This window comes from Capricornis sumatraensis, chromosome 13 (assembly GCF_032405125.1).
Source record: "Capricornis sumatraensis isolate serow.1 chromosome 13, serow.2, whole genome shotgun sequence".
NCBI classification, from domain to species: domain Eukaryota; kingdom Metazoa; phylum Chordata; class Mammalia; order Artiodactyla; family Bovidae; genus Capricornis; species Capricornis sumatraensis.
The window spans coordinates 40,297,804-40,312,500 of NC_091081.1; the positions used below are offsets into that span (position 1 = coordinate 40,297,804).

Genomic DNA, 14,697 nt, shown 5'->3' on the forward strand with positions numbered 1-14,697 from the left:
GAGACACAAAAGAACTCAAACCACTGTTGGCGAGATTAGGAACAATGTTAAGTAAAATTGACAAGACTTAAAGTACCACTTGGGGTGAACAATAATTACTTTTCAAAAAATGAGAATATGGTGGTTCAACAGGCTGTTCTCTTGGGTTTTAGGCATAAGAGGCTTGGTGCCCCCACCTCCACCAGGAAGTGTCAACAGTGAACTGTGTCATCAGTATAAGCAACATATGTCAACCAGTCAAGGTGCTGTATCAATATGAGAAACGTGAGAAAATATGTGAGCATCTGAGCCCAGAGGGTGTACTTGAGAGAAAATCAATATGACACTAGTAGCATGATTTTAAAAGAAAAAGGACTTTCCCCCCGCTCCTTTGGTAGGGTATCAGTCAGGAAACAAGAGAAGAAAAAGAAAGATTGCAATCTACCCATTTTATTTTTTCTCAATTAGTTTTCATTTTGAAGACAGTTGTTGTTTGCACTGTAAGATACAGCAATTTGATAGAGCTATTTTCATAAAAACAGGATATAGAGGAAATTATCTGTGTATTATGGACACAAGAGCAGAATTTAATCCTAGCCTTTTTGTTTAGGTTTAGAAATCTTTCAAGAAGGAAAAGGTAAAAACTTTTGGCTACAGAAAAATAGAATTTCTTTAAAGCAGGCGCATTAAGTCATAAATAACAAAATTGAAGAATAGTTTAGAAAACAATAGCAATAAAAAGTCAATTCATGATATGGAGCACTTTAAGTTAATCAATGTGACTTAATATTTAAGTTTGGCAAAGCTTTCCAAACACCAGCATACAGAAGTATATCTAATAATTTCAGTCAACATATTTGATAGAAACCCAAGTCTCCCGCATTGCAGGCGGATCCTTTACCAGCTGAGGCACAGGGAAGCCCTTTATTCTTAATAGTACCAATGTCAAACTAGATCGCCTAAGCAATATAAATGTGGACCTGAAAGAATTAGCATAAAAAAATAAATAGAATACTGAATAATTTTGCTGTGTTTTACTTGCTTTCCGACCAATGGAACCGGGGTTCTGGGCTTCCTTTTTCTGCTGATTCACTGCACTAGAGGAAAAAATGCCTGCAGAGACAGAAGGAAATGTCGCGGCCTCAGACCATACTCCCTGACAAACATGAGCTGGGTTTTCATCCTGATGAAAAGGATTGCTAAACTCTCTGAAGCATTAGATAATTTCTGACTTGTATCCATTTGACAAACCACTCCAAGAGGGAAGGCATATTGTGGGCATGTCTTTTTAGCTTTCCAGATGAAGGGAATGTAGCCAGTGAATCCAATATATGCTAAATTGCATCTCTTAATGAATGAGTGAAGAGAAATGGAAAAAGAATGTCATTGGGTACCAGGCAGCCTACAGATGCCACACAGGCAGACACCATGGAGGGCAGATAAGTGACACTCTTTAGCTGTTTTTCCAGAAACTAGTTTTTTTTTTTTTTTAATTTAAATAAGATACTAGCCTGATGAAAAAAATTACCTGTATACAGTAAGACAGTAATAATCAAAGACAGTGCAGAAGAAACAGGTTACTCATCAATCACCAGGTCTCTGCCAGAAGTGGAGAGTTTTCCCATAAGCAACATCCTGGTTTTCCTCCACCCCAATTTTAGAAATTTCAAGAAATGGGTTCCAATTATTTCCCTGGGGAGATAATTCTACAACTTAATAAATGATTCTCCATTCTTTGTTCCACAGAGCTTTCAAAAGTTTTCAGAGATAAAGTCATCCCACTGAAGGTCACTCCTGTACCAGGTTAAATTTTCTGAAACTTGATCCTTCATATTGCTCCTAATTTGAGTCATTCCAGCTGGTGTTGCTTTGTTTTGTCACAAACTTCTCAGAATCCTTAGAGCCTAATGTTTTTGCATCTTGCACATGGATACTACAGGAAAACAGCTCTGGAGAATTACCAAAGAAATGCTCATGTCTCTATTGCCTCTTTTTATAGCACAGTGCTGCCCATTTAATTACTTTCCTCCTTCCTCATAAATCAGTTCTTCCCATGCTCTAATCAATCTTCCAGCCCATCTCTTAACACTGTCCAATCTACCTTGATCTTTCTAGTGAACACTGTCACTTACTGTGTGAAAGGAACATAAGCCACAGCCAGGCTCTGCTTTTAAGAAAATTTCTAAGGAAACAAGCGGGCAGTGGAACAGTGACCACTGTGATCTATCACTGATTCATTTCTGGCTTTCTGTCTACTTATCACCCCTTAGGTCACAAATATCATAAGGGTCCACTCTCAACTTCCCCAAATATTATGTATTACAGGAAACTTTATGCACATACATTTATGCACATGCATTTTCTGGGCTCTTTTTCTTACTTACTGCCAATATGTCTAACTTCTCACATTTTTCATATAATTTTCACACATTTATTATTTATAAATATTTTCAGACTACACAGTCATTCATATCTGTTGAGTTTATCTTTTCTCGAGATCAAAGGTAAATATAACTTACAGTTCTGCCAAATTCAAACCAATCTCACCTAGATAGAGTATTACTGACAGATTTAAATCCAGTGCTTCTCAAACCTAACATGTGCATGAATTACCTGAGGTTTCTGGTCAAAATACAATTTCCGATTCAGTAGGAGGAAGACAAAGACTGCAAGTCCACATTTCTAACCATCGCCCAGGTGATGTGTATGCTGCTAGTCCATGAGCCACATTTTGAGCAGTAAGGTTTTAGACAGAGTCCATCCAGGAGACTGTAAACTGCTGCTGTATTACAGTAAACTAAGTCTGCTGTTTCAAATTTTAAAAGGCTTAAAATCAACTAAAACTTAAGTAGGATGCTCTAATAAAGATACAGGGCATATGTAGCTAATACTATGGGTAAGACAATGTGTTTCCTTTATGGTAAGATATGGGTAAGATCTTACTATGGGCAAGACAGCATACTTTCAGACCCTGGCTCTGTAACTCAGCACCTGATTCTGATGGCATAAAGGAAGCCATACAAACACTCTGCAGTTTGGCTTTTGCAATAATACATAAACAAAAGTAAAAGTGTCGTCGTACTCAGTTTTTACTTTGGTGACAATATAAAAGAGAAAAATCATTGAAACCATGGATAACTCTTACTTATCCAGATAACGGAAGAAATGGCAAAGAAAATCCAGAACAATGGGCTACCTTAAATCACTTCTATACCATGAACCTCACTGGAGGGCAAGGTGGTACACGCAATCCTGGAGCCCATCTGAGAGGTTTAGAATAGAAACTATACTAGGGCTTCCCTGGTGGCTCAGTCAGTAAAAAATCAGCCTGCAACAGGAAACCTAGGTTTGATCCCTGGAGAAGGAAATGCAACCCACTCCAGTGTTCTTTCCTGGAGAATCCCAGGGATGGGGAACATCGTGGGCTGCTGTCTGTGAGGTTGCACAGAGTGGGACACGACTGAAGTGACTTAGCAGCAGCAGTATTCTTGCTTGGGAAATCCTATGGACAGATGATCTTGGCAGGCTACAGTCCACGGGCTTGCAGCATCGACATAACTTAGGACTAAGCCACCACCACTAAAAACTATAGTATTCACAGAAGACTGATTCATCATTGGGCATCATGAAACACAGAGACCACAGGTAGCTCTGTAGTGCATTTTGGGGCTCATATTTGCAAATGTTTATTTAAGGAACTTTTGGCTTTTGGTGATACTACACCTAGAAAGCATAACTCAGGGAAGGTGAAAATCCTATTCTATCTTAGTACTCTGACACACTGACATTCCCATCACCCTAATTTCTAGAACACTTTAATTGGTGGGGGGTGGAGCATATAGTGACAGTTTTCTCACTCACTTGCTTAGGCAACAAAGACAGCAACAGTGGAAAAGAACACAAGGATTCAGGTTGGGAGGACAGATCAAAGAGTACTTAGGAAATAGGGTATTAGGCAAGGTGTTTCCTAAACCATCTGAAACACAGGGACTGCCACCTCCAAAGACCACAGGAGATCTCCCAAGCACCTTGCCTAACCCAATCCATTTCATCTTTCCCTGATGGACAATTGTTTCTTCCTCAAAGGAACATTTGCTACTGCTTATTCCAGTGTCAACATATCTCTCAGTTTCTTGATAAAAACAATGTCTAGCACATAGTAGGCTACACATATTTGGTGCATAATGGAAAATTCTTTATATCTATTCCTAGGCTAATTCTCACGTTTCTTTTGAACCAATGACATCAGATTCTGTATATATTCATATCTGTCTAGCTACAGGCTTCCCCAGTGGCTCAGATGGTAAAGAATCCTCCTGCAATGTGGGAGACCTGGGTTCGATCCCTGGGTTGGGAAGATGCCTTGGAGGAGGGCATGGCAACCCACCCCAGTATTCTTGCCTGGAGAATCCCCATGGACAGAGGAGCCTGGAGGGCTACAGTCTATGGGGTTGCAAAGAGTCAGACATGACTGATCTATCTATCACAGGCTTCAATTTCCTATTTCATTATCTTAACTTTGTGGTTTTCCTATAAAGCCCTTATAAGCTCTCAAACAAGGCAGCATACACTGCACTGGGCTTATTTATATATGGTCCTCGTTTTACTCCCTCCACGATGGGTGCTGGCCACCTCTATTTGAAATTATTAGCAATGCAATGCACATTATAGTATGCTAATCCCTCAAATAAATTGTAAAATATCAGGGCAAGAAGAAACTTTTGAGTACATTTGGTTCAAACTTCTAAATCTTATAAAGAGAAATCAAATCCGGACAAGTTATTATGACATACTCTAAGTCATGCAGCTGATTAATGGAAAAGCTGGAACCAGAAATGCCATTTTCAAATTATAAATATGTTCTTATATCATATAATCATTATTTGTCCATCAAAAATTATTAAGATAGAATCCAGGCACTCAAACCAAACCCAACTTCCATATTGTCTAAATTATAAAAAAAACTCTGTTTTTTAAAAAATGCATGCTTTGCTTTAGATAAGTGAAAATGTTTTTCAATGACTCTTATTTATGGATTATTTTTGCATAAAAACCATGATTTAATGGTGCCAATTATAGAGTTTGTAAGTAAAGAACAAGTCTTTAGAGGAATAGGCTCCTCTGAGTATTGAACTTCTGTCTCACTTTTTAATGGGAATATATATTTAAATTCTAGGCTATCCCCTGTTAACTAAACCTGACTCAAAAATATATGGAAAATAGTCCCCTCCTTTTAGTTTTCTCAATGTATCCCCACTGATTGCTATTCTATGAATAGAATATATAATACTAAATATAAAAGTATATAATTTAAATTATGCAAAATTTTCTGATTCAATTAAAGTATGCAACCTATTTAGATGTATTTCACAAATATGTGAAATATATGAACGAAGGTCACATTCCTAACATGATAAGCCCTCAAGATGTGATCCAAATTCCTTTACTGTTTCTCCAACACTCTGAGATAGAAGCTGCTGTTTTAAAATATAAAATTCCTGATCCTTTGAAAGAAGTTGCTGTTTTGAAATCTATCTCTGCTTATATATGTCCACAAGTATGTGTACTGCCCAACATGACCCCCAAAGCAATAAGAAATTTTATATTCACAGATTCTCTGGAAAATATATGAATTAGGAAATTATCTCAAATCCAAGAATACACATCAATGCGCTCTTCCATAAAATCGCCTTTATATCTTGCAAATATATATATTAAAATGACCTTTACAAAGCAGTTCTCATCAGATGAGTGATAGAGTATTTTTCACCAACACTAACAAAAGATAAAGCCCTGTCGAAAGCAGTAACTCTCTTTCTCTTGGTTCACAAGTATTCTTTTTCACTGAGGAGGATGTTCTCATCACAGAATTCATCAGCTAAAGCTGAGCAAGCAAGAAGCGGCGTTTTTGCCCACAGCCTGACTCAACCCCCTTGGCCTGGGGCAGCTATAATTACTCTCATATTCTAAAACTTGGTTGCAAACTGAGACCTGCCTTTTGCAGGCGCCCTGCTGTGAAGGCACAAGAGTCTATATCCTTGCCAGTCCTGTCATCTTACTGACACAAGCCAGGGCACCCATCTCCCCTCCGTGACCGACAGGCAGCACAAATTCCACATGCCTGCAAATTCAGAAGGGAACAAAGGAAGGGCATAAGAGCAAGTCAGCAACCTCCTGGCATTCCTGAAGCTCCACCAACGAACCTGGCATGTTAAAAGAGTGCTTGGGACACAAGGAGTGGGGGGCAGAGCATGTGTTAATGGAATGAGTGACAATGCACAAAGAGAAGTTTCCCCTTCTAAACAGAGGCTCAAGGATGCTCACCATCTTCTAATACATGGCCTCAAAGGGAAGCTGCACTATTATATATGTTGTGTTCAGGTACACTAACTCATATGTTATTTTATAATGCCTTAAATTTCAATAAACTTTAAACACTTTAGCAAGATACCCTTTAAATACTATACACAGATTCTTCAGATGAAAAATGTGGAAAGTTTCCCATGTGCAAGTGAACAGGTGATGAGATTTGCCATGTTTGACTACACAGAAGCTCATTTATTTAATATGAGTCACGTTAAAGCTCTACATGGTGACATACTGCATCAGAATAATGACTGACATAGAGCAAAGTTCATATTAATAAGTAAACACACACAATTTTACAGCTTTATTCTCCCCTTTGAGATGAAATGCAAGATTTCTGTTCAAAATGGCAACAATCTTATCCAAAAGCAGCAGAAACTAGGGACATAAGATCACAGTGCGTTGCTCCACCAGAACAATGAAAATGTTACGATGGAGGAATATTAAAAATTACAACAGTGCTCACTCGAGTGCTATAATTAAAACTGTGTCAACATTTTGCTTGTAAAACAGTTTTCAAGGGAGGTTGTACATTAACCATTACAGCTGACTACAGACTTACATATGACACATAGGCTATTTTTTCCTCTGAGAAATATATTTCAGTTGAATCAAAACTGATGAGGTCCCAGGTTCATATACTGTCAGAAAAAAAAAAAAAAAGACCTGACAGATTTTAAATAGAATATTCAGCTTAGCAGGTATGGTAATAACACATATTCTTTCATTGTTCATTTAAAACTTTATGAAGTTGAAAGATTGACAAATGCTCTTATGTTCACCTTTAGCAAAAATTTTGTGCTTGATAATACTTTAGCTTCTCTTCAGATCATATATGTCTTTTGCCTTTTACTAAAGATATCCGTGGAAAAGAACAGTTATAAGGAGTTTTTTTAGGGACTTAAAAAAAAAAAAGGCATGATGTATACAACTTACCCTCAAATGGCTCAGAAGAAAAGCACCCATGTGTGTTCTCTCCCTCTCTGCCTAAATAGCTATTCTCCTACTAGATATTTATAGAGAGATAGATATCTAGAGATGGAGGCAGAGAACATATGATAAAGCAAATGAAGTAATTTGCTCAGAAATGAGCAAATCATATGGGTGCTCTTTACTATTCTTATTCTCGCAACTTTTCTGTAAGTTAGAAATTATTTTGAAACAGAAAATTGAAAGAACAAAAAAAGTGCCTGTTAACCATCTTTAATACACAGTTTGCTCAAAAAATACATACTGCCAAGCATCAAAAGCAAGAGCCCTTGCAACCAACGATGTCTCCCATAGACTGATAAACACACAGGACTGGAGGAACCACAGGAAAAGTGCCCTGAGGCCTGCCCCATTTAAGTTCCAGGAATTTGTGAGGGCAAACACAAGGACTTGAGTTGTCCTTTGGTTCAGTCTTCCAACACAAGGCAGTTTTTAAAAAGGTAAATTATATATCAAGAAAAAACAGAAGTAGGAAAAAGAGATGACGTTAGTATACCATGATATCTTTTACATCTATAAGAACCGGCCACCAATTTGAGCTGATCTTTGAAAAGTCAATATAAAGAACAGCAAGAGTCCATGACCAACTGGAGCAGTCATTTGGCATCTCATCTGTAGAATGAGTGAGTTGATGCAAGAGTCTCTTTATCTCTGGGATATATGTCACTTACAGATCCACCAAAAAGTAATATTTTAAAGTAGAATCCTCAAATACACACTAGTATATGTAAAACAACTAACAAGGACTTACACTATAGGATAGAGAACTATATTCAATTAAAAAAAAAAAACCTAAAAGGGAAAAGAATCTGGGAAAAGAATGTGGTTTTTTACAGTCACTAGGTCATGCCTGACTCTTAGATCCTGTGTACTACAGCACACCAGGCTTCCCTGTTCTTCACTATCTCCCTGAGTTTGCTCAAACTCATGTCCCTTGAGTCGGTGATGCCATCCAACCATCTCATCCTCTGTCACCCCCTTCTCCTCTTGCCCTCAATCTTTCCCCACATCAAGGTCTTTTCCAATGAGTTGGCTCTTCACATCAGGTGGCCAAAGTATTGGAACCTCAGCTTCAGCATCAGTGCTTCCAATGAATATTCAGGATTGATTTCCTTTAGGGCTGACTAGTTTGATCTCCTTGCTGTCTAAGGGACTCTCAAGAGTCTTCTCCAGCACCACAGTTTGAACCCATCAATTCTTCAGTGCTCAGCTTTCTTTATAGTCCAACTCTCACATGCATACATGACGACTGGAAAAACCACAGCTTGGACTACATGGACCTCGGTTGGCAAAGTGATGTCTCTGCTTTTAATACACTGTCTAGGTTTATCATAGCTCTTCTTTCAAGGAGCAAGCAGCTTTCAATTTCATGGCTATAGTCACAGTGACTTTGGAGCCCAAGAAAAAAATCTGTCACTGTTTCCACTTTTTCCCCATCTATTTGCCATGAAGTGATGGGACTGGATGCCATGATCTTCATTTTTTGAATGATGAATTTTAAGCCAGATTTTCATCCTCATCAAGAGGCTCTTTAGTTCCCCTTCACTTTCTGCCATTAGAGTGGTATCATCTGCACCTGAGGTTGTTATTTTTCCCAGCAATCTTGATTTCAGCTTGTGGGTATATATATGTGTGTGTCTGTGTCTGTGTGTGTATATATATATATCTGAATGACTTTGCTGTACAAGTCGAAGTAACACAGCACTGTAAATCAACTGTACTTAAAAAATAATAATGAATTGTTTTTATTTCCCAAACAAGGGAAAGGAACTAGTTAACCAAATCCAGCACAAAGAGTCCCAGGCAGGATAAACCCAAGGAGGAGCACCCCAAGGCACACAGTAATCAAAGTGACAAAAATTAGAGACAAAGATAAAATATTAAAAGCAACAAGGGAAACAAAGACAAATAACATACAAGGGAAATCCCACAAGGTTATCAGCCGATTTCTCAACAGAAACTCTACAAGCCAGAAGGTAATGGCACAATATATTCCAAGTGATGAAAGGGAATAACCTACAACCAAGAATTCTCTGTCCAGCAAGACCTTCAATCAGATTTGATAGGGAAATCAAAAGCTTTCCAAACAAGCAAAAGCTAAGAGAATGCAGCACCGCTAAATCAGTTTTACAACAAACACTAAAGGAACTTCTCTATAGTCAGTAAACTTGACAAGAGAAGGAAAAGATCTACAAAAATAAACCAAAAACAATAAACAAAATGATAATAGGATCATACATATCGATAATTACCTTAACTGTAAATGGATTAAATACACCAACCAAAAGACATAGACTGGATGGGTGATAAGAAAGCTGGAGTAGCAATACTCATATCAGCCAAAATAGACTTTAAAACAAAGACTGTTATGAGACAAAGAAGGACACTACATAATAATCGAGGGTTCAATCCAAGAAGAAGATATAACAATTATAAATCTATATGCAACCAACAATAGGAGCACCTCAATATGTAAGGCAAATACCAACAAAATAATAATATTTTAATTAAAATTTTGAAAACTTAAAAACATAAAGTAGAACCCTCCAAAATTTCTACAGGTAGGAAAGACAATCAAAGCTAATCACTGTGTCTAGTATCCAAGCCACAGATTTCCATAGCACAAATAGTTTTTATAAATATCTTCTCGGAACAACAAAGCGATGGCTTTTGTCTATAATTCTGAACTCACCAGAAACATACACCTGTGTACGGCAGGTGAAAGTGCATGTGTACACAGGCCCACACAGAAAGAAAATGATCTCAGCCAAAGAACACACATTTCAAACTTGTAAGGCGACTGTTTCAAGGTGTTATTTATTTAAAATCCCAGAATGAGATTTTATTTAGAAATGAAAATATTTAATAAACTAGTCATGTAAAGTTTTACTCCAGGAGAGGCTTTAAATACACCATCCCCATATCTAGAATATACAAAGCTTTTTAGGTGGGAAGAATGTCCCTCAGGACTATAAAGACGGTCAACATCACCGATGTAGGAAAAATGAAACCCACTCCTGGTCTATTCACACTTAGCAGAATATAAGTACATTCAGAAATAACATCTTATACTTGACTTAAATAGTCTAATAATGGTCTGAGCCAAAAGATAATACTCATCCATTAACTGCTGATGGCATCAGAGTATCACCTGATGCTAAATTGATGGGTGAGACCTCTAAGTAAGATATTAGTGATGCACATTTATATATAAGTAAGATACAATGTCCTTCTGGAAATAAAAGGGATACTGCATGTGGTGGTGAGATATTAAGCTTATATTGTCAGAACAACAAGGGATAATCAGAGAAAACCAACTTGGTCAAAGAAGAAAATCCTACGGTATCCCACTGGCAACAGGGAGCAGAAGTGACCCTCCCTGGGTCACACCATTTCACATTATCCCCCAGGTATTGCAGGCAATGAGGGTGCATTATCAGGGTGAAGTCCACTGAAAGGACAGGGAAATTTTGATGCTTTTTTTCTGCCGCTAACTGGTACATGCCCATGGAGGTGAATGTGACACAATGAAAAGGAGAAAAGGCTTCTTAACATATCTGAGCGTTTATGAAAAACATAAATATACTGAGCCTAGGTTTCATCATCTGTAAAACAAAGATGATGTTATTTACGTCACAGTGTCTGCATAGGACTGAATGGGATGACGTGAAAGTGCTTGGAAAACTATGACATTTAGACAATAAACAGAATTATTATGATGGCAATGAGCCACCAAGAGATGGAGCTGATTCTCAATTCAATTATCCTTCTGAATTCATGTTAAAGCCAGCATATTCAGATAATTTTTACATAAAACAATGTTGTGCAATATTGACATAAATTTTGAGAGATCTCTAGAGATGATAAGGAATTTGCTACACTATTAAAATACTTCATGTTATAAAATGATAGTAAAATCACAGCAGAGAATCTGTTGCAGATTAAAATCTAAAGCCCTTAAGATGAGCCTATTTCTACACCAATGAATTCAGTAATTGTAACCCAGTAATTAAAGATACAGGATTTTTGTTAAATTTCAAGTAAGAGAAAAACGAATGAGGGGTGAACAAATGAATGAAAAGAGAGACACAGACATAAACTTGGTTGTCTCTGCCTAACAGTCAGGATATATTCACTTTCTTTACTTGGTTTAAATGTCCCATTAAAAATATTTGAATTCAAGTCCATCAGTTCCCTTAAATCTCAACTCAGTTAACTTAGTGCAAGGAAATTATATGCATACACTAAGCTATCTGACTTGAGAAAACTAATAATGATTGATTAAGTTGATTACTTTCTTCTTCTTTTGGCTCTGGGGTAAATGATATAATCATGAATCTTTTAGTATTTTTATTCATCCATTCCTCAATTTATTTTTTTAATTTGTATTTCTTTTATGATAAACCAAGAATGGTTTTTCCAGTAGTCATGTATGGATGTGAGAGTTGGACTGTGAAGAAGGCTAAGTGCCGAAGAATTGATGCTTTTGAACTGTGGTGTTGGAGAAGACTCTTGAGGGTCCCTTGGACTGCAAGGAGATCCAACCAGTCCATTCTGAAGATCAACCCTGGGATTTCTTTGGAAGGAATGATGCTAAAGCTGAAACTCCAGTTTGGCCACCTCATGAGAAGAGTTGACTCATTGGAAAAGACTCTGATGCTGGGAGGGATTGAGGGCAGGAGGAGAAGGGGACGACAGAGGATGAGATGGCTGGATGGCATCACTGACTTGATGGATGCGAGTCTGAGTGAACTCCAGGAGTTGGTGATGGACAGGGAGGCCTGGCGTGCTGCGATTCATGGGGTCGCAAAGAGTCGGACACGACTGAGCGACTGAACTGAACTGAAACCAAGAATTCTCTTACTTTATTTTCTTTTGACTACACTGTGAAGTCTGTGGGATATTAGTTCTCCAACTAGGAATTATACCTGTACCCTGTGCACTGGTTTAACCACTGGACCACCAGGGAAGTCCCTTCAATTTCTTATTGAGTGTCCATTATGTGCCAGGAACTTAGCCAGTGAGAAAGAAATTCTCACTCTCTCTCTCTACATAAATATATATATATATATATATATATATACACACACACACACACACACACACATAGAGTCTTATTTGCCATTCAGTTCCAAGTTCTGTTAGTACCATATAACTCAAGCCTTGCTCTTGACCTCAAGTGTCTTAACATACCTGTAAAATATACTCAGGGAGTATGGAATCAGGGGAAGAAAAATCCTACAGTTTTAGAAGCTTCAGTCTATTGTAGGCAGATTTTCAGACACAAGCAAAACCCATATTTTAATGTTGCCATGTCCCTTATGGGTGTTGTAAATATTGCTGGTACATTTATACATTTTAAAGTTTGTTTTATTTTGTTTTAAAGCTGTTTAATTTGTAAACATGCCCTGGAGCATCCTGAGAGCATCAAGCCTTTGAATATTTCTTTATGAACTGATTCAATAATAATGAATCAATTACAGGTTCACTGGCACATACACCCTCCACCTGAAATGAAAACTTGAATGACCAAAAGGAGCTCACAGGCTTAAGCAGCTGCCCCAGGTCACAGACACAGAGACAGTCAAATCCCTCAAATAAGGGTACCGTGATGAATTAGATGTTCAGGAAGTACCTAAGCTGCAGGTAAGGGTTAATGTTGGCAGCCTCCAAAGAAAAAGAAAAGAATCCTCAAAGGTTACTTTAAACATTAATTTGGAGCTGAGAGTACAGTGATTGGAGTCAGGAACCCACTATCTGGAGCACATGACTAAACATAGTCAGGGGCCAGCCTCTATTATCAGGGGATGGAGCTGGTGGGCTGGGGTACTAGGGCCTACACTCAGTAAGTTGCAAAGAACACACATAGATGCCATGCTGACCACTAAACCACCTTCACCATGTGAATTCCAGCCTGGCTACTAATGTGTGAAAAAGATACTTCACACTGCATTTTTCACCTTCATTTCATCACAGTATAAATAATGAGGAACATAGAATCCTCTATTCATACCCTGAAGCACCTTTGAATATAATATAAAAGTGATATTTTTGTGAAAAAAGATATACTCTTTTCAGCACAATTATGATTTTTTTTTGAGTGGGGGAGGTGACTTAGAAAGCCAATATATAATAGCCATGAATGGAAAATGGATAGTTCTGTATAGGTGCAACTACGTATAGACGTAGTTACGTAAAGAAGACTGAACCCTGAAGAATTGATGTTTTTGAATTGTGGTGTTGGAGAAGACTCTTGAGAGTCCCTTGGACTGCAAGGAGATCCAACCAGTCAATCCTAAAGGAAATGAACCTTGGATATTCATTGGAAGGATTGATACTGAAGCTGAAGCTCCAATATTTTGGCCACCTAATGCAAAGGCCGATTCATTGGAAAAGACCCAGATTCTGGGAAAGATTGAAGGCAGGAGGAGAGGGTGGCAGAGAATGATACAGTTGGATATCATCACCAACTTAATGGACATGAATTTGAGTAAACTCTGGGAGATAGTGAAGGACAGGGAAGCCTGCATGCTGCAGTCCATGGGGTTGCAAAGAGTGGGACATGACTTAGTGACCGAACAGTTAACAATGGAAAATGGGTGTGTGGGAAGACAGGCCCAGTGCAGGAGAGCCAGTGGCTTGACAATCTCAGAAAACCTATGAGGGGGGAGGGGCTGCAATGGGTGAAGGAAAGAGCACTAGGAGGAATTAACAGTAACTGTTATCCTGAGAGAAGGAGCAAGTTCCACGCTATCCTGAGAGAAGAAGCATGGCCAGGCGTCCAGAAGGAAATCTGTAAGTTATTTTCTGAAGGAGAAAAAAATCTTTTTTGGTCAGCAAAAAAAAATTTGCTGAAGGAATTATGAGACTGCAATATGAAGAAGTCACAGACCCAAGACATCTTTACCGCATTCAGAGGAGCAACGTATTAAAACAACAAGGGGAACCTCGAAGGTGGAGACGGAAAAGTTGAAGAGGAAAGAGAAAGTGGCGCCAGTAATGGAGCCCAGCCCTAGGAGCAGAGGCCAGGAGACAGCAGAGAGAGACACTCTGAGGACCCTGTAATGGGGTACATCACTGCTGAGGGCATGCAGGCTCAAGTGAACAGAGGCACCGTGAGAGCACGGCTCTGGGAATGTGGTGGGGAGCTTATAAGGACACAGAGAAAGTTCTTTATCTTTAGATATTAGTTTCCCACAACAAGTAAAGGGTTCAGCAGGCTGGGGGAAGGTAGAAACACAGGCTTAGTCCAAAAATGATTTGAAATAATGTTATACTTCAAAAAAAAATTTTTTTTGCTTAAGTCTCATTAATTTGCAAACAGAATGAATCTAAAAATAAAACATAGATACCACTGTAGCA

At 38.3% G+C, this 14,697-nt stretch overlaps 1 protein-coding gene and 1 pseudogene across 7 annotated transcripts in view; one reads left to right on the forward strand and one right to left on the reverse strand.

The window, feature by feature from the left end:
- KLHL32 (kelch like family member 32) overlaps positions 1–14,697 on the reverse strand; it is a 177,674-nt gene that overhangs the window by 32,567 nt on the left and 130,410 nt on the right. The gene's annotated exons all lie outside the window — the stretch shown is intronic.
- Positions 7,155–7,263, forward strand: LOC138090002 (U5 spliceosomal RNA; annotated as a pseudogene).